The sequence below is a fragment of the Mastigoproctus giganteus genome, chromosome 6 (genome assembly GCF_048544385.1).
Source record: "Mastigoproctus giganteus isolate SK-2022 chromosome 6, ASM4854438v1, whole genome shotgun sequence".
Lineage (NCBI taxonomy): Eukaryota > Metazoa > Arthropoda > Arachnida > Uropygi > Thelyphonidae > Mastigoproctus > Mastigoproctus giganteus.
The window spans coordinates 138,598,609-138,618,901 of NC_143580.1; positions in this window are offsets into that span (position 1 = coordinate 138,598,609).

The following is a 20,293-nucleotide window of genomic DNA, read 5'->3' on the forward strand; positions in this document are numbered from 1 at the left end:
TCTTGTGTCTGTATGTTGTTTTATCTTCCACACAGCACTTTTCAGCGAACTGTAAAGTTTGAGAAGCATCAGTAAATAGACGCGCATATCTGAGAGAACACTGGCACGCGTATTTAAAATGAACTATTTATACATTCAATAAGCTCCTGCTGACATTCAAGCATTTTCAGAAACTTTGACGAACTGACAGTCGGAGCAGTCTGTCATTTATTTGTTCGCATATTACGATGCCCCCCGGCATCGTAATACGTTACCAAGTGGATGACGAACAACGTAAGTTTATTAAGAACAGCGAAGTTCAAACGCAGGAAAGTTTTAAGCAGTCTAATTATGTCCAAACTTTACACGAGGCTTATTCTTAGCTGGAGACAGCTCTTCAGCGATGTAACGAATCGGACATTGTGTGGCAAATGGCTGGAGTGAAGCAGCAATCTTTGCGCTCTAATAAGTTCTCTGGACATGCTGTAGTGATTAGCAGTCACCGAAATGCTGGATTAAACTTCCAATAGCTGTCAGCTTCGTGCCACCTTTATCTAAAAATCGTGTTCATTAAATCGATTGAAGCTAATCGGGTGGACGCCTCTCCCTGCACGGGCAGAATAATTATTGGTTCATTACCCAGGAAAAGATCCTGTTCACCATTCCAGGGATGGGGAGAGGCGTTCAGTTACCACTACCGATATATAGAAGGAAATAGAGAAAGGTGCTTATGAAAAGAATCCCTGCGGCTTCTACTGCTCAGAAGGTACTGTGCATCGTATTATATCTGGCATGCCAAACGTGGTCTAATTAGTCAAGAAATATCACCTGCTGGTTTTATTTTCTCCAGTCAAGGCTACAGTTAATTTTTCTCAGAATAGGGTTATATGATTTTTCTTCAATAAAAACCACTCACCAAAACAAGTAACTTCAACAACAAAACCATGCCACAAGAGGTTCTTGCAAGGTTCCATCAGAGAGGTTCTTGCATAACAATGAGAAAAATCAGAACAATATTCAGTGAAATATAATATGGTAGCAGAACAGAATCCAAAATAGATTTAAGAATCATAAAGATGTTTTTCCAAGAATATTTGGACGTTAAGGAGCATTTAGGGTTCAATGATTTATTTCTGGTTTGGAGCCAACTTTTCTAAAGATACAGCACTGCACATGGACATATTTTTGCCAAATGGATTTAAGAAACCGGAGTGAATGTCTGTTAGCCCAGCTAGTGAAATCATAGTGCAAAACGTAGATGGCAATGAACCATAGAAAAGCAAACCATATGGTTCTCTGTACACTTGCCATTTACTTTAGGGATATGGGAAGTGAAGTGAATGTATGAAAATTATCACACGCAGTTCACAAATACCTAATAAATATTAATCGTGATTTCGATTTCCAAGTATTTGTTATTGCAATCGGTGGAAATGCAATAATGTTCCTTAATAAACATTCCTGTACAATCTCTAGGCAAAACAAAGCCTAACTCATCTCGTAAATACGGCAAGTCCAATTTCAACTAATAACGCATTGTACTTTTATAAATTTAACTCAGAAGAGATGCATTAAAATCCCTTTTTCAGTACATTTCGAAAACCTAATTAAATTTGTGTGTTTTATGAGATTTTAAATTAAATTAGTTAAACGACCAACTAATTTGGTTACATCAGAAATGTTTATGTAAAACGAGGTGAATCAAATTATTCGTGAAGTGGTGATTTCAATTTCGCTGTCATAAATTATGGAATTCCACTTTTTAAGTGTGTTCACGTTATGACGAAATGGAAAAAAGAATACGGTTGAACTCCGACATCACAATTTCATAATAAACAGATTAATTTTCTAAAGGACCCTGTCCACCGAATTGATAAGGTCCGAATTCGGTTTCCCCCTAACAACATAAAAATATGATTTTCCAATGGAGCAAAGCCGGTAGGCCAAACAGTTTTTAACTTTATCGTAAAGCCGAAGCCAGAATATCCCATGCGTAGTAGGAACTAACTGCGAGGGCTTTCCTGTCGGAGCTGTACAGATGACTGGTTCTGATTTTGCATCTTCCAATGATGGTAGTTACAGAATCTTTAACGGGAAACTCCACCAACCTTAATTAACTTGATATAACTTTAGTGCTCTGTGCCGGATGAAACGTATTCCTAACGGGAGGTTGATAAGTAAGTAATTACGATTTAATGACTTCATGAATTCGTACGGAACAGATGACATGGGGGGGGGTGATTTTTATAAGTTTCTCTGGTTCCGGAACAGACACGGAAGTAAGAGTAATTTAAATGCTGCCTTCAGCGAGAGGTAATTCCCATTTCACCCTCATCGGCGTCTCTCTTTTACGTGCTGTAATGCAGAATTCCGATTCCAGTAACGTCTGTTTTAAGTGGGCTTGTGTTGTGGGGTTTCATGTCATGACCCTGTTTAGATTCTTCCAGAGAAAGTCCGGGGAAAAAGTTTAATAAACTTTAGATGAATTTATTAGGTAAATCACACAACTTCTCGCTCGATGTTAAAGATGCTCCCTCTGTTCTCGCATTTCCAAGTATGGCGGATGTTCCATCATACAGTAAGATCTGAAATCAAAGAAACCATTTCATGAAGTAAAGGAAAGTAAATTAACAGCAAGCGTACTGAAAATCCCAGTTGTCACAAATTTGTACTTAGGAGAATCTTTACTTAACTCATTCGGGTATTTCAAACATTGCAGTTGCTGAGGAAATACCCAAGTACAAAATTTGATGAGGACCGTTGTTATCATTCTTATTGCGATGGTTTCGTGCATTAAAAATACTATTAGAAGCTGTGAAATGGTACTTTCTCATTTTGTGTCTATTGTCAAAGTTCGGTATGACAAAAATAAGCAAAACTGAAAAGCACTCATCTTAAGTACCTATTTGAATGTGCTTCCTTGGAATTCTCAACAATTTCGGACAGGTTACAACTAAAGAATGGCACGTGCACAATTTAAGATTGTACCGTCTTCTTCATAGATTCATGTTCACTCACGGAACTAGGGAACTGTGGGTTCCAATGATCTTCCGAGGTTTAAAAAAAATGGGGAAAATGATCAGAACTTATTTAATAGTTATCTATCGATGCAGATATAAAGTAATCAATGAACTTCAACTAATTCTCTTCTCATTGAGCGAACACATGGTATTAGAGCTATCTTCGAAATTTAACTTTGTTAATATACTTCGTTTCGAATTTCTCAACAGGTTGGTCAGTCAGTTAATAATAAAAATAAACCGAATTTTATATAAAACTACGAATAAGCTAAGCGATAAAAATATACAAATTAAGAATATAAAAATAAAAGCAGTAAGATAAATGTATCTATAAAAGGGATCGGTACCATGTGCCCTTGTTTCAACTCACTAATCTTTGTAAGCTATCGTTAGTGAGTTGGCAAAAGCTCTTCTCTTTTATGTGTATATGTCCCAATGAGTACAAAGTTTCTCATGAACTAACCCAACAGAAAAACTGTAACATTTAAATTAAGGAAAAATTTATTGATAATTGATTAATTCAAGACTACTGCTAGAGAATAATAATAATACCATTGCTGTAAATATAGTGGAAGGAGTTTTTATTCATCCTACGCTTTCTTTTCCTCGCAATTCCACGAGCTTCACATTTTCCGTATCAGCAACACAACTACCATGAAGTGAATGGCAAACGACTGACAATGGCCTCCAATGTCACTTGATCTAAAACTTTGATTTTATCTCTTGCTTTCTCTCAAGCACAGCGTTTTTAGAAAAGCATTTCTGTACTGGAAAGAGCGATTGAAGAAGAATTTTTCAATGTTCTTTGCAACTTCACACTCCGACTGCGACATGTGACTGATGAATGTGAGGGGCACATTGAACATGTTGTGACATCAATCCCCCAATACTTCCAAATGTAGTTAAACCGTTAATTTCTGTTTCCAGCAATAGTTTATGTTCTTCTGATGAATAAAATAAAGTCGTCTGTTTATTTTCAAACTCAGATTACTTTATTTCCTCTCTTTTTCCATGAAAGTCTGCATTTTGTTGTGGGTATTGGTTCCTCTAAAACCTTTAAATAAGCTTAATGATCTTTTAATACGTCACTATGATTTTATAAAATATTTTGCTTAATCTTACGGTACTTATCTATAGTTGTTGCCGAGTTTCTATTCCAAAAACTTCTGAACTTATTTAAAAACATAAATTTCTTTTACAATCATGCTTGTTGCCATAAAAAATCTCTACACTTATTCGGATATGTCAAAGATGCGATGTACCTACTAAGAATTAGGCCTTTTAAAAGTGTGCCTTCAGTAAGATTTTATGGTCTTCATTTCGAGTTTGCACCGTTCGTGTTACGACCGAGGTGGGGGCTTTATTGAATTCCTCGCTTTCCAGCAGCCTCAACTCCACCTAGCGAGTTGTTCATCGAGGAAGAGTCCACGAGATAACGTTGAACTACAATCGAGAGAGCGGTAAAATTATGCCCGACTGCTGCACAAATTACCCTCTCCACTTTGAACTGTTCTACGGCCTCGTTACGCTTCGCCTGTCTCTATCTATTACCGTAGGGCCCCGGATAACATCTGCGAAAGACACGTCATTCTTTTTTAGATTTTGCACGGATAATGTACGACGTGTTATCTTGCAGCCTCGTGCTGCAACAACTGCCTGTCGCATTAAGGAGATATTAAAATGCTATTTCCCCCGCAGAGGTGAGCATAACCACAGTTTAAACCATTTCTACCTGCCATCGTAGCAAGAATTCTTTTCGTTTCTGTACTTAAAGAATCTTCAGCTACCCACACGTTCTCCACTTCGGACCCAAATTAAAACATGCAGATGCTCTACAAGAGGAAAAGATTATCTGCAGTTTCAGATCTCTTCCCGTATGCCTAGTATTTATCAAGTACGCCCATATAACACTTTTATATGCGAGTTCGAAAGCATTCTTAAAGGAAGCTTCTTTTTTGACAATTTTTACTCTGTAGTTGAGTTAATAGATCTTAGTGGATTGTTTAACCTCATGAGAATTCGGATTTTTCATCCTACAAAAACATCGGTGACAGTATAGTGGTTTCAGCGCTTGTCACTCGTTTGAAGAGGTCTAGGATCCGTCGACGACTGGAGGAATTTCTAAAGTCCTCTTCAATCGATCTATGTAGTTAGCCCATCTCAGGCAGGGAGAGCAGGTTTTTCCCTCTTCAGTTATTCCAGTTTTTCAGCCCGCACACATACACGTCCAGGTATAGATTACACCCGGGGCCCCTGAAATAATAATTATTATTATAGAAAACCCGCAGACTCAGGATATCGATTGCCGTTCCTTAAGAAGAAATTGCATATTGCTAATTGAATGAACATACTTGGTGACAATGACTCCATTTCACGATCGATCCGGTAGTCAATCCAAGGGGTTCTTTAAGGAGATATAATCCCCTCTCCTAAACTGAGCATACCACTGTCTGGGCATGAAAATTCTCTTGAGAAGTTCCTACCATTCCACTGCTACCATCCCTTATGTCATCACTAACTGCAACTTTCTTTCCCGAAATACTTTAGATGTTTTCCATACTTAAACATTTTGTACTAATTTCAAATGGAGGATGTCAAAGCTCTGAACATTTAAAGAAAACTCCGTAATATTCTGGCGTGTCGATCACCCACTTTAAGTCGACGTCCAAGCAACTGCACCCTCGCAAATTAAAAGAGTTAACTTTTCTCTGAAACAAAGTTCACGCGAACTTGTTTAATTTTCTGAGAGCGGAAACACACAGACAGGGCCACGATTTTAATTTAAACCGGCACGATTTTATTTCATGTCGAAGCTGTGTACAGGTAGCATTGCAGTCGCGCGGAAAGACCCACGAAATCTAGATGAACTCCTCATATACGTCGGATCGGCACCGACAGACCATTCGTACATTCTTTGGCGTTCTGGGAACGAAATAGAACGAGAAAACTCGAGGAATGCGAACGAAGAGATGGAATTCGTTTGTAGTAAACATGAGGGATTCTCTGCACCGAAATACCGAGCGGCTTATAGACAGGAAGTTGGGAGATGCAACGTTATTTCTTTCATCTTGGATCTCTCTGTCGATCTCTAATGAACCGCTTTCTCTGTACGCAAACACCACCCGCCTACTGCAACATACTTCGTCGTAGCCAGGGTTTATTTGGGGAAATTTGCATTTATTTTAAGCCGCCGGGCGTACTCTTCCCCTTGGATTTATCGAAAGCGGAAGGAGTTAAGACTTCCTCTTCTAACAGAAGGAAATGTTCTCTCTCTCTCTCTGCTGCTTTTGCGACAAGGCGCTAGCAATAACGAGCATTTCTTTTAATAATTAACTGTCATGGGCTTTGAAGCAGTAATTTCGTCGAAATGGATACATTAAACAAAAATTGCATTCTTCGAAACTAACTGGAAAATGTCCAAACCTTAAAATTTAACCCGTGTTTAAAATTAATTGTAAATATGAGAAAATTTGTTGAGAATAAAAAAAGGCTATAATCATGGTGCGAATGTAGTCCTATTTTTAATAATCGTGTTTAAAACAAATGCTTAGAATTAAAAACTGTTTATTTTTAAATAAACAGCCGCAAATGCTCAGCAGCATATATAACGTGTGTTGTTCATCCTTGAGAATCCACATTATTTTGCTGGGGGGGGGAGGTTCTCTGAAAGGATGGGGAACATACCTGTCCATGAGCCACCTGTGTGATTTATAAAAACATCTACAGATCAGCATCCAGGGATTGCCTTGTAAAAACATTTGCTTTGGAGAAACTGCTCATTGACATCTCAGCTGTCTGGGAAATTGTCTAGCCATACAAATCCCATATAATACAGTGCAGCAACTGGAAAACGAACCTGACGCTAGTCAAAAATGATGATCTCAGGTATGAGTTAACTAACCTTGGTTAATTAAAAATAGTAACCTCCTCCCGCGTCCACACATTACATGCAGCGATCACGAAGCGACTGGAACACTATTCGATGTTCTCGTCTTTGAATGATGTCAACGTCATCAAATTAAAAGCCTTTCATTAGTGCAATAAGCTTCGGGAACAAAACGAAGCCGCACGGGGTTAAGTCTGGTGAATACAATGGGTGCGACAGTACGCAGACCTTGTTGCTAGCCAAAAGCTCGCGAACAATGTAGCTTGGTGCGTTGTCACGCAAGAGGAACCAACTTCCATCTCCGTACTGGGGCCACACAAACAGATTCTCTGTGCCAGAAACGTTTCAAAACGTCCTGATAGTAAAAAACAGTAACAGTTTGGCCATTGGGCACGAACTCTTTGTACGCAAATCCCTTGCTATCGTAGAAAGTGATGAGCACGGCTTTGAATTTTGACCTTTCTTGGCGAACTTTTTTGGGCTTTGGAAGAGTTTGCAGACTTTCACTCCGCACTTTGTCTCTTCGTTGCGGAGTCGTACTGAAAACACCACGTAATCCGTAATGATCGAATTCAAGAAGTTAGGTTTGCTTTCAGCGGCCTCGATGCGTTCTCTGCAGTGTCGTTGATCATTTGTTAACGAATGTGGAACAAACTGCTCACAGACCTTCGCTCTCTTCAAATCCTGGGTTATTACTTGTCGAATGGTTTCCTTATTAACTCACAGAATCTTCTGGAATCATTCCAGAGTTCATATCCTTACTGTTAATGATTTCCCGCATCTTCCCCATCAACGCAGGCGTTAGAACCGCTTTTGCTGGGCCCAGATATTCGTCGTCTTCCAGCGATGCTCTTCCATGAGCGAAATGTTTATGCCGCTCTAACGCACGTGACAGAAAATTCTCTCCGAACACTTGCGTCATCATTTCAAATGTTCCGTGGCACTATTTCCCATTCGAACACAAAACAAAATTTGATATTTTTTTCTCTTTGTTCCATTGTCTGTGTCCTCCACCACAGGAGAGATGTGCAGTTCAGCTCGCATTACATTCTGAAATGGCGGCAATTTCCGCTGACTTTAACTGCAGTGCTCGAGGAACAATCGCTCTAGAATTTCATGTTTACTTCTAGTAGACGCAGCACCAACACTCGTCTCATAACATCAGCCTCTTTTTAGCCAGAAATATATAATTTAAAACTCTGTCAAAGATAACTCATTGCATCATCTCTCCCTTCGCCACAGAGAGAGATATAAGAAGTGGTATGGGAGGTATACGAGTTAAACAACAAATAAATACTAAGGAGATAAAAGTACTCGAAAAGCGTACTCTCGTTTCTTTTAATTAAACATTGTAGTGCTAATATTAAAGCAAATACCCTTACCATCTTTGTTTTGGAGAATTCATGGCGGTTACAGGTCTGTAATTAATTGTTTGTATTTAACTTTACGTAGCGCTAAATATCACGAAATACTGTTTATTCAACGTAAGCAAATTAAATTAACACATTTGCGAACATGAAGTTATACGATTATTTATTTGATCTGGTCATTTTGAAGTGCATATTGAAGTAATTCTGTTTCTCAACCTATCGGTACTAGTTTTTTCCTTTTCAGTTTATTTTAAGAATGCGAATTTGTTGTAAGTCAATATTCTCTTCAGAAAGTACTGAAGTACAGAACTGAACAAAAAATTAGAAAGCTTTGCAATTTCGGTCATTGGATAATTACCTTTGCGATTAAGTCTTCCTCTCCAGACACTTCTTTGCCTTTGCAGGACCTTCGCCGTTTCTCCCTTAGACGTATATTATGGCCTCGTTTTGATGATGCTCTTCAGTTCTCATTCACGGACTCTATGATGAATACTATTGCTAATTACTCTGCAACTGTGCAAAGTATGTCCAGGATGCTTTATTTAAGGCCTGCTTTCGTGCTGCTAAGAGGAAAGTGCTGCCTAAACATCCAACACCGTGGTGGAGTCACGACTTGTCCATCTTACGCCGTCGTGTGTTGCGTGCTCGCCGGTCCTTCCAACGACACCGTACGAACTGGCCAACCGCAGATGTTGAGCAGCTAAAAAATTAATATCGCAACCTCAAAAGGAAATATGCCAAGGCCACAAAGGACAGTAAAAGATCCACTTGGAAAACATTTGTTTTAACCTCAGATATATGGTTTCTCTGACTTGGTTATCTTGGTTATCTGACCCCAAGGGTCAGATAACTGACCCTTGGGGTTTGGTTCATCGTCTCCCTAGAAACAAGGTTCACCCTCCAGAAATGTACCAGTCTGTTGATTATCACAATGATGAAACTCTGACTTGGACTACCACTGTCAATGCCATACTTGATGCACTTCTTCCCTCAGATGATCCCTGCTGTGATCTTCCTATTCACCAACAAATTAGATCTCTCAACAGTATCTATCTTACTTCTGAATCCACTCCCTGCTTCAGTCAGGCAGAGGTTGATTTGGCAATCTCTAAAATCAATAATAATAGCTGTCCTGGAATTGATAACCTCGAGGGAATTTTTATTAAGCGACTACACAAACTCTATCCATCTGTCTTTGTCACAATGTATAATAAATGCTTGAACGAGGCAAATTTTTCCTGTCCTTTAGAATACGGCATTGTTAAAATTAATTCCCAAACCTGGTACTCCTATCTCTGCTAAGGCCTATCGTCCTATTGCGTTATTGTCCAACTTGGGTAAAACTCTTGAACGACTTATTGCTGCCCGTCTAGATTGTCTATTTACTGAACGATCATTAAAGTCCTCTGACCAGTTTGGCTTTCGTACAGGCCGTGGAACTGAGGAGGCCTTGGTTGAACTTCTCTCAGAGTAAACAACTGCACTTTTAAATATGCTATGGCTATTTTCGTAGATCTCTCTGGAGCCTTTGACTCCCTTTGGTGGGACAGCTTCTTTGCTCGCCTCCCTCAGGGCTGCTCGATGCTCCTCACAACTCTACAACTTAACCTGCAACTACTTTCTCCACCGTTCTGTACAAGTCATTTCTGGAACTCAGAAACTTAGTTATTCTATCTCTCGAGGATGCCCACAAAGTTCGGTGCTTGGTCCACTCGTCTGGAATTTGGTTATAGATGAGTGGCTTCTCCGTTCAACTCCTAATGCTTCTAAAATAGCATATGCCGATGATCTAACCCTTCTTGTCCTTTGTAATTCTCGTGCTTCTTTGGAAAGTACTGCCAGTAGCATTATGAATGATCTGTGCTCTTGATCTGCTATTAATAAACTTACCATTTCTCCTAACAAGACTAAGCTTCTTTATCTTAAGGGCAACCTTAATATTTTCAGGCCTCCGATTGTTAAACTTTTTGGTCGTTCTCTGTCCATGGTTTATTCGCATAAAATTTTGGGTATTATTCTAGATCGCAAGTTAAAACTTTAAGAAACATATCTTGCACCTTCATGATAAAATAGCCAAGTATACATCTATGCTTGTCCGTCTTTCATATCAATCCTGGGGTATTAACCATCACACCCTTCGTCTTTTGTACAAAGTGGTGTTTGTTCCTATTTGTACCTATGGCGCTGGTGCCTGGTTTTGGTATACTAAGAAGATTGCCATCCAAAAGAAACTCCTCTATCCAAAGACGTATGCTCTTAATGATGAGTCGTGTCGCACTTAATGATGTACCTGTCGCACTCTCTCGACAGCTGCACTTCAGGTTTTAAAATGGTTGCCTACCTCTGGATCTCCAAATCGCTTATCGAGGTTTTTGCTATTACCTTAGACATCCCATTCCAGTTGACTTTTTAGACTTCACTGTTAATACCCATTGCGATCCTAAAACCGAAAAAACTCGTTGCTGGAACCACCGGGTTCAACTCTGGCAAGATCGGTGGTCTTCTTCAAAAGGTATGGTCACAAGAAAATTTATTCCATCTGTGTCCTTTGCCTTACAAAAGTCTATTCTAAAATGGTTCAGTCCGAGTCTCCGCACTCTTTTTCTTCTAACTGGCCATGGTTCCCTTCATGTTAAACTTGCTATGTTTAACCTGTCTGATTCATCCCTCTGTAACTGTGGCAGCATGTTCTTTTCACCTGTCCATATTACTTGGATCTTTGTGAGCCTCTGTCTACTCAGTGTCAACGATTCTCCCCAGGCAATGAGTCTTCTCTCTTGGACTCCAAAGCAAAATTTCATCTTCTGCAAGATTTTCCACATAAAGACTTTGCCAGATGTGGACAAATCATCAGTAATGCCCCAATTTCAGGAACTACTCCTATTCCAGCTCTACCTCCAATCCAGACCAGCATCTCTATCATCGCCATCTCGTGATACCACTACCACCATTTTTTTTTAGCTCAAGTACCATCTTCGACTTGAACAGTTGGTTAACAAACGTGTATGACGATGAGTGACATCACCGTCTTCTTGACTTCTATTTCCTGCTAACCTCAGGCTGGTCCTGAGGCAGGGTCTGCATCCTTACACTGGTGCAGAATGAATTTTTATTTATTTTTTATTATTTTTTTTCTCATTTTATTTTTACTGAACTTTATTTTATTTAATTTTTTCTTTAATTTTTTTGATTATTTTATTATTTAAATTTATTGTTAAAAATAACTTTATTTGCTCATACTTTGAATAATTTCGATATTCAGTACGTGACACTCGAGGTTTGCTGAGGTTCGCGCTCAGTTGTGGCCCGCCTCCTCGCGGCATAGACGGGTATCAGGACGCACCAACCTGGTGCTTATTGCTTCCTGATAGCAAAGGAGCCAGAAACAACTAAACAAACATAGCATTACGCACATATCTGGCCTTTCTGCAGAGGTTTTGTAACATCACAGTGTACCACGGCGGAGCTGAACTAGCGTTTGGGAGCCACCTTACATAAGACACTGTACATGTCTACATTGGATAATTGAAACGAACGATATGCAGATATATTGTCGCATGGTATGATCACAAGTTCCCTACTATCAGATACTGTTTGCTCTCCTAGTGGCCCCCTAGTCGATCTGGTCATTGGGAAGATAGGTGACCTTTCAGAAAGGTGGCATTGTCGGCAGGAGCCACAATTTGAATACATAGGACATCATTGGTGTGTAGAAAGCAACCATCTCAGAGGTATACAATGAGTGGATATTGAATTCCTGTGGATTTTTTTTACACAGGAATTTAAAGCGAATTATGCGTCAGAATAGGTCTAGTGCGTGGCAAACGATTCAAAAATTAAGTTCAAGCTACGAAAGACCCGTTTCCAAAACTACAGTATGCGGCCGGGATTGGGTAGTCGTGCGCCTATACGAAAACCACCTCTTTCTATGAAAGACCGAAAGATTCGGCTGGAGTGGCGTCGCCAACGCTAAGAGTGGACTGCGGAACAGTGGGAAAAGATCATCTGGTCTGATTAGTTTCAATTTACACTTTTTTTTTTCTTTTTTGCACCACAAAAGGGTGGATGTGTGTGTGAACCTCATGAAGCCATGCATCCAGACTATCTCATGTACACCCTCAAGTGTCTGAAAGTGGAATCATAGTATAATCTTTGTATACAAACGTGGTATATACAATACACCCTTCACAGCAGTAATGCCAGGGGTTTTACATTGGCTGGTGGACAATAGCCTTGGCTACTGTCCTTGGGCTGGTGGGACAATAGTCCTATAAAAGAGTATATGGCATATGCTTTTGGATTCCTGCGAATTTTTTAAAATTGAAATTTTTTTGAAATGTGGATTTTTAACGAGTAGATCCGCCAATACCGTTGGAAGGTCATGTTACCCCAATGAACATCTTTCTGTTGTATCGGACCAAGTTCACCCTTCAACAGCTACCCGGACAGACTAATTCTCCAGATCTGAATCCATCTGAAGATGTCTGGGATATGTTGGAAAGGGTAATTCGGCTTTATAGTCTCTCCCGACCACATTATAGCAGCTGACAAATATCCTGAGGAAGGAATGGTCAACTGTGAAGCCAAACTACCTCAGAACACCTAGTAGAATCCATGACATAGCCGTGTACTGTTTGGAATTCAAACAAAAGTTGACCTACTACAAAAAGGTTTCTAATTCTTCGGCCAGTAAGTGTATTATGGTACCGAAATAGACAGTACTCTGCTTTCCCCCTCGTATCCTAAGGGGAGGTATCCTACTGGCTGAGAAAACTAATGTTAGTGAAGTCTGTTATACACCTTACGCACTATCAGTTTAAGAAATAAAAATAAGAGCGAGCATTCAAGATTTTCTCGCAGTATTTATTTAATCTGTTTATATACACTGTTTCCACGAGCTGATACGGGCTCTATGATAAAGGCCCCTGCGTGCGTGTGTCAGTTGTGTTTGCTGTTAAGCTCTCTGTACAGAATTTGCACATTTATTGTCCCCATTCAAAGAGAACTAAGGCGATAGCGCTATTATTAATCTCCTTCTTAATGCTTTCCATATCAAGAATACTCTTCGGCGCAAGATATAAACACCCAAGATATAAGGAGTCGTTTAATCTGATTTCCCAAGGGATTTGACTATCTTCCTTTGACCGAGAGTAGAACTTTGAACGTATTTAAATTTTAATATATCTCGAGACATTTTTCTCGCCGCAATCTAACATCGTCGAGAGTGGGCACGAGAGCTGTATTTTATCCTAAGTTATGGTGGTCTATTAATACACGGAAGAAGCAATTTCTTATTCGATTGGAGTTATCGGTAAAGTATCTTACTCTACCTGAGCACTGCTGCACCCTTAATCGGATGATGGCTTTTCTAAAAATATCCGGAATGATCTACTGCACCATGCGGAAATCAAAATGCTTTCATAAATACAAAAATATAATTTGCGAATATACTGTCTATGATCGCGGCTGCTTCGAGGAGAATTATGAGGAACTGGTTACTGCGGTCTGCAAAAAAGGTTTGAGTCTGGTGAACCTGAAAGCCGATAATGAGGTTGAAAATCTGCTGTGTGTTGTTAACTTCACAAGTGGAACTGCGTCAACTTTTACAGCGTGCCAGAGATAATTGTAAACTTGATGACGACACTAAAACCCATTCTGAAGGAAGGGATCCCGGTATGGTACATGGAACAGTCAGGAAGTAGAATCGCAAGGAAAAAAATTACTCTGAAAGACTGCATTCAAAGGGGTTCTGTTTGTTAATTATTGAATCAGTCCGAGAACTTTTTGATAGGTCCCAAGCTAACACCGGGTGTGTATCTTTAAAGTTCCATGAATGGCCATGGTAAGAGGGGTGTTGTCTCGACAAATGGCAAACTTCAGTCCAGTTTTGCCATGTTTCTTCATCTGTCTTTACACCGGTCGTAGGTTGTGCGTTAATTATGTACCTCAAAATATGGTAAATTCTTAATGATCTCAATTTAGCGGACTTTGGAAACGGCAGGCATCATACAATGAACTAGTTTTTCTTCTGTACTAATTCGGTAACCTAGCTAATTACAGCATGGTCGCGAGGTGAAAAGCAACGCTAATTGCTGATGAGATTGATTTTCAACCCCCCCCCCCAAAAAAAAGTATGCTCAGCACGTTAAGTAAAATTTCTTTGGGCGAACAATTATCACTCGATCGGAGATCCCGTATTGACGAATCTGCATTAACGGGATCCTCGCAGATATGAGACGTTCCGTTACCAAATCTAGTTTCGGCAAGTGCTGTGGCATCGGATGATATTTAAAACCATTTCACTTCGATAGAGCCAGAATCACTTTGTTCTTGAGAGAGCCACGACAGCTGTTAACATTTGACTTACATCCCCATTTGGAAATGCTGTTTGAAGAAGATCTCCAGCTGCTACAATCTTCACATCGTTCTTGAACCAAAGCCGATCACACACGGAACTGACTGAACCGAAATCATCATTCACGAATGTATGTTTAATTAAACTGTACGTGGATGCTTTCGTGTTCCTTAAAATCTCGTTGCTTACGCCGGCTACGCGTTGACTGATTTGATGGAGTACTTCTGGCACTCGGTTTGGTCTTCTTCGCTTTTCGTTTACGATTGTGCTTCGAGGTCTCTTCATCATTTTCCTTTGCAGTATCAACTTCCATGACTCCTTCCAAATCAAATTCACTTTAACATTTCTGGGGAGATGCAAGGCTCTAAAAATGTGAATGGATTCTCCGGCTTCTTTGTTTAACTCCATCGCACGCTGTAATTTCTTCCACTTTCAAAATAGCTAAGATCTATCTCTGCTTTGTACTCAACGGAGGTGGTTTCGGTGGTCGCAATGCACGTATAAGCACTCTATACTACTATTACAACGCTCACTATTAGTCTTCGACATGTTGAATTATAAAATTTTTTTTTTCAGCGAACATTGTTTATTAAATACGGTGGAGAATGACGCAATTAGTAGGGGTTGCTGATTGGGTTATGCGTCGCTCGTACCTGGTACAGGGTTGGAGGGGATGAATCATTTCGTGTCCCATTTTCGTCAATCTACGGACGCATTGCACGTGTTCTATACGCCCTGCAACGCTCATTACAGCGGACCCCTCTCGTTCTACCGATTGGTTCACTGTACCATCAAATCACTTCACGGTGGACACTCCATAACAAAATATCGTTCACTGTACAATGTGGTAAGCACCAGTAGTTGTGATCAAGTTTACGAATTGAATTTTAATTCTATTAACGGCGATTCTAATAAGCGAAAATGGGAGGAATGTTAGCCATATGTTATAAAAGTAAATATATAAAGCACAGATTTACACTTTATAACCTTACCGATTAAAAAGAAAGGAAGGAAACTTCACCGGGTATTCCCAGGTGGTCACCTTCCCAATTACTAACCGGACCCAACGCTGCTTAACTTTGGTGATCGCACGAGAACCCAGTATTTGTCCTAGTACGATAGCTGGATGTTCAGAGTGCCTGTAATACGTTTTACTTATGGCTACTGTCGCATTTTTGGTACCCTTCTTTTAAAACTGCGGGAGCGCGCCTAAAGAAATTTCACTTCAAAAGATATTTTCCATCAGAAGTCATTCTTTAAGGTAAAACGTCCATCAGACGTTTTCTTTCAAGTTCCGACTAGTGTGAAGGAAAAGGTATTGCTGAAATGCACGAGTTGAGGTAGGCCAAATGCGTTGCATCATGACAATGCGCGGGTTTACCACTGCGTCCTTCGCAAAGCAATTAATCCTTGAGATGGAATATCTTCCCTAGTCCCCCAGGAATTAGCTTCTTATACCTTCTCTGTATTCCCAAGTTTGTCCTCAGTAACAGTATAGTGATTTATTTCGAGAGGTCTGGTTCCAATCACACGACGACTGGAGGAATTTCGAAGGTCCGTCCTTTACCATCGAGACTGCAGTTACCCGATCTCAGGCGGAGGGAGTAAGTCTCTTCGCGATTTATTTCGGGTTTTTTGGCCCCATGCAGATCGGTCCGCGAACACAGATTTTTACAGACATAATACTCATACGGGTATAAATCATTTGGGAGCCATTAACGCAATATTTTTTATTCTCAAGTACGAATGTTTCTTTGAAAAAGGCACTACATTGTCTTTGGAGAAAGTCCAGCAGTTTACCTCGAAGGCAACCGAAATTTGTGTCAGAAAGGAGTTCCAGAAATGCTTCCAGTGGGTTCAGAAGAGAATGGCGTCGTGTAGCGCTGCCTAAAGGAACTACGTTCTTTTAATGGAACAAAAGCATAAAAAAAAAAGAAAAGAAAACTGGCGAGTTCAATTTTAACTTACTTAGATAATTATTCCTGAAACTTTCTAACCACACCTCGTGTCATTAAGATACTTAAAAAGCCGTAGTAGCCAGGCGCCAATTAAAATTCCCACAAGCAATTCATTTATCGTATCATTATCCTTAACACTGATCTGTTCCCCTGGGTAAATATCTACCCAGATCAAATTACAACTAATAAATTCTATAATTTTTACTCTACTTACATAGCTGAAACTCGCTATAGTTGGAGCCAGAACTGTTTTCTTGAATTTTCCCACTTCAATTTTCAAAATCTTCTATTGAATTTCACGAAATTTACAAAAATGTGACATCAAGTGTGCATTAAACCCACCTAATTTGCCTATGGCTTATGAAACATGACACTTGATTCGTTCGTTTCTTTTGGAGGGGGAGTTTCTCTTTACAGAGCGAAATTGTTTTCGTGGCGCGGAGCGTGAGAAAACCGTTGGCTACGTCACACCGTCGCCCGTAAAGTTACGTCGAATATTGAAGGGAAGGGAAGGGAAGGTAGGTAAATACTTTTAGTTGAGTAGCAGTGTTTTTGAAAGGCGAACAGATCGTATTTCCTTTCTTCAACGTGTATTGCTCCTACGAACAGAAGATCAAGGAAATTCATCTGTTGTAAACCGGACAAAACTGTAAAATTGATAACACTGCAAAGCGCATTTTATGAAAACAAAAAAGTTTGCTTTATTGTAATTATTTTTAGTAAACAATATCGGAACAGCAGTTTCCTGGGTTTGATCTTGTAACGAAATTTCGAGAAAGTATTTATTTATAGTTGCGTTATAAACTTCGAAAACTTGTGCATAAAAGGAAAGAAAAAAAATCATCCGCTATGAATAACGTTCTTTCTTGAACTGTGTATTCTTCACAAAACTGCAATATTTATAACAATTCAAAGCTAACAGATTACGAGTAACGGCTGCTCAAAACCTATTGTTAGAAGATATTTGCTTGTTACGCTTTGATGTCATCACAAAGGGAGAAATTCATATTTAGTACAGAAGCGGAATAAATTCACTATCCACGGTCATAAAGCTGTTCTAGCTGCAATAAACAGGAAAAAATATATTTTCTCCCCATCACTTCTCTTGTTTTTCTGTGATGTTTGGCAGATGGGTCGCTGACTGCTAAATGCGGTCGGTGACCGGTGACCGCATTTAGCAATCTCCCTCCTTGTGGTCAAAGATCCCGAAATAGAGAGAGAGGTCATCCCGGAATATAAATGGAATTTGTTTGTCGGAATGCTGCCCACCAATTATCACTCTTTTAGTGACCTTCTAATGTAGGTTGTGTTCAAATAATACACTTTGCCAAAATTCGAAATTGCTACATCAATTAGGAGCACAAACCGTTTCCCCCAACATAACGAATTACTTTATAGGTATAATAAAGGACGACTACTGATGATTTTTACTGACTGGAAGGAACTGTCCGCAATAAAACATCTGTACAAGGGCGCTCACTCAAAAGAAGCTATTTGCATTCAGGGACAAGCTATACAGCGATTTTTGAAATGCATAATGCAATTCACTCGCTAATATTTCCAGAGGGATTGTTCAAACTATTGTTCCTGAAAATAATTACGAAAAAGCTAATCGGCTTCACTGTAGGACTTAGGCGTCCTACGTTGAAGATGACTTATTAGCATCTGTTGTGAAACTGAATTCAAGCATCGAAACATATGACTCTTTGTGCTGAATATTTCGGGCTGTTCCGATTTAGTCCTCTAAAAACAATTACAATAAAGCCAACTTTTTTTTTTTGAAAAAAAAGTTGGCTTTATTGTAATTGCGCATTGTGGTGATCAGTTTTTTCTTCTGTTTTCCTTCCGTTTCCAGTATGGCTTCCAATAGATGAATTTCCTTGATTTTTTGTTAGTAGATACAATACATACTGAAGAAAAGAAAAGATATTTTTGTTTTTCAAAAATTCGTTGCAATTCTTTCGTACAACAATTACGAAAACCAGTAAAGCAAACTGTTGTGAGAGAGCCATGCGGGAGAGCTATGCAAATTAGTGTAATGATGCTCAACTGTTTGTTTTCCACGAAAATCGTTTACATTTTTACGTTCTCCTTGGATCACCTTGGTAACGCTAATTGACGTAAGCTCGATCAGTCAATTATCTCTCCGCTTGCGTTGATTCGTTTTAGCCAGAGGCGTCCAGATGACGCGCGAATTTTTGAACTAATGATATAACTCGTTTTATTTTCAAAGCTTGGATCTTGTTTTGCCGACATCAAAATTTAGTAAATTGAAATGTGATCGTACATTTTTGCTGTTTTAGAGTAAATTAATAGTTTTTGCTGAGCGCTAAAGGTAGGAAATCAAAGAATATACTTCTGTTTATGTATATTGGGAGTTTCAATTTTGTAAATTGAGTAGAAATTATGGAAATTACTTGTTTTTTTCAGGAGGGGCAACTTTCAAGTTAGGGTTAAAGTAGAGTTAAAAAAAAGGTGGACTGGTTCGGGGTTAAGATAATGGTAGGTCGGATTCAATACTATCAGCGTGCATCCCCCCCTTGTTTATCGAAAGCAAATTTACATATGTGGTCTCTGACGAATAGCTGCATTAGCATGTTCATTCACAAGCTTCAAATTAACTTGTAAATAATTACAAACTCATTAAAATTAAACCTTTAGTCTTGTATACCTAATCCCCCTGCAAAAAGACAAGTAAACTTCAAAAACTAATATCAGTATTAAGACTTGCGTCCTTTTTTTTTCTTTTACGTGGAGTAGCCAGCAAGGAACGTCGGAGTACTAATTAAAATAAAGCTACTGTTTTTGAAAATATTTTAAAAGTAATTATTCGTATTTCTTTTCTTTTAGATTATTTATTAGGGATAAATTTATGTTTTAGTAATTCATGATATTTAATCTAATAAAAGCTATGTACAAGTATATGAATTTTTTGAATTTATAGACAGTAAAACTAATGGACAGAAGCCAAAGAATCAACACGGTGAATTCAAGATTAATTCGAATGCTTTGTTCTACACGATGGAGTGCAGAGCTTGTGAAGTAGTTCTCTAGAATTACCACAGATTGTGACACAAGAATACACAAGTTTACATTAAGATGACCACTTGCGGGCTTATATAACTCGTTCACGCGAAACTTGGGGGCTTTAACAGGCAGGAAACCTGTCCCAAACTCAACAAACTTCGGGGGTTGAAAACAAGGACGCGTACAGCACTTCTTCCCCCCCCCCCGCCCCAAAACTAATAAAATTAAATAAGCCAACAGGCTGAAAGCAAAATATATCTTACCTCTTTTTAAATAAAAAGACGTTCCACTCGAGACATCGAATAACAGTTCCTGGCAGGCAACACAAAGTACATACACACAGGGCGCCCAAAAGCAGAACAAAACTGCATTCCGGAACACTAAAAATCTGAATGGCGAGCAAATAACTGACACCTGTTCAATGACGAGCTCTAATAACATTAAAATACAAAACTTTCCACGAGAGAAAAGTCGCAAGCTACTTTACTTCAGTGTTAAGAGGAACAGCGCATGAGATCAGCTGTCACTCATCGCGTACAGTACTATGAAACTCACTAAATATGCACGAACAGAAGCACTGTAAAATCTGGTCCCTACCCAATCCGCAGTACCCTTTATACAGGACCCTTTTCAAGAAAAAAAAAAACTGCTATACATTGCCAACACCATTTCATGACAATGTCAACAATCCTCTGAAT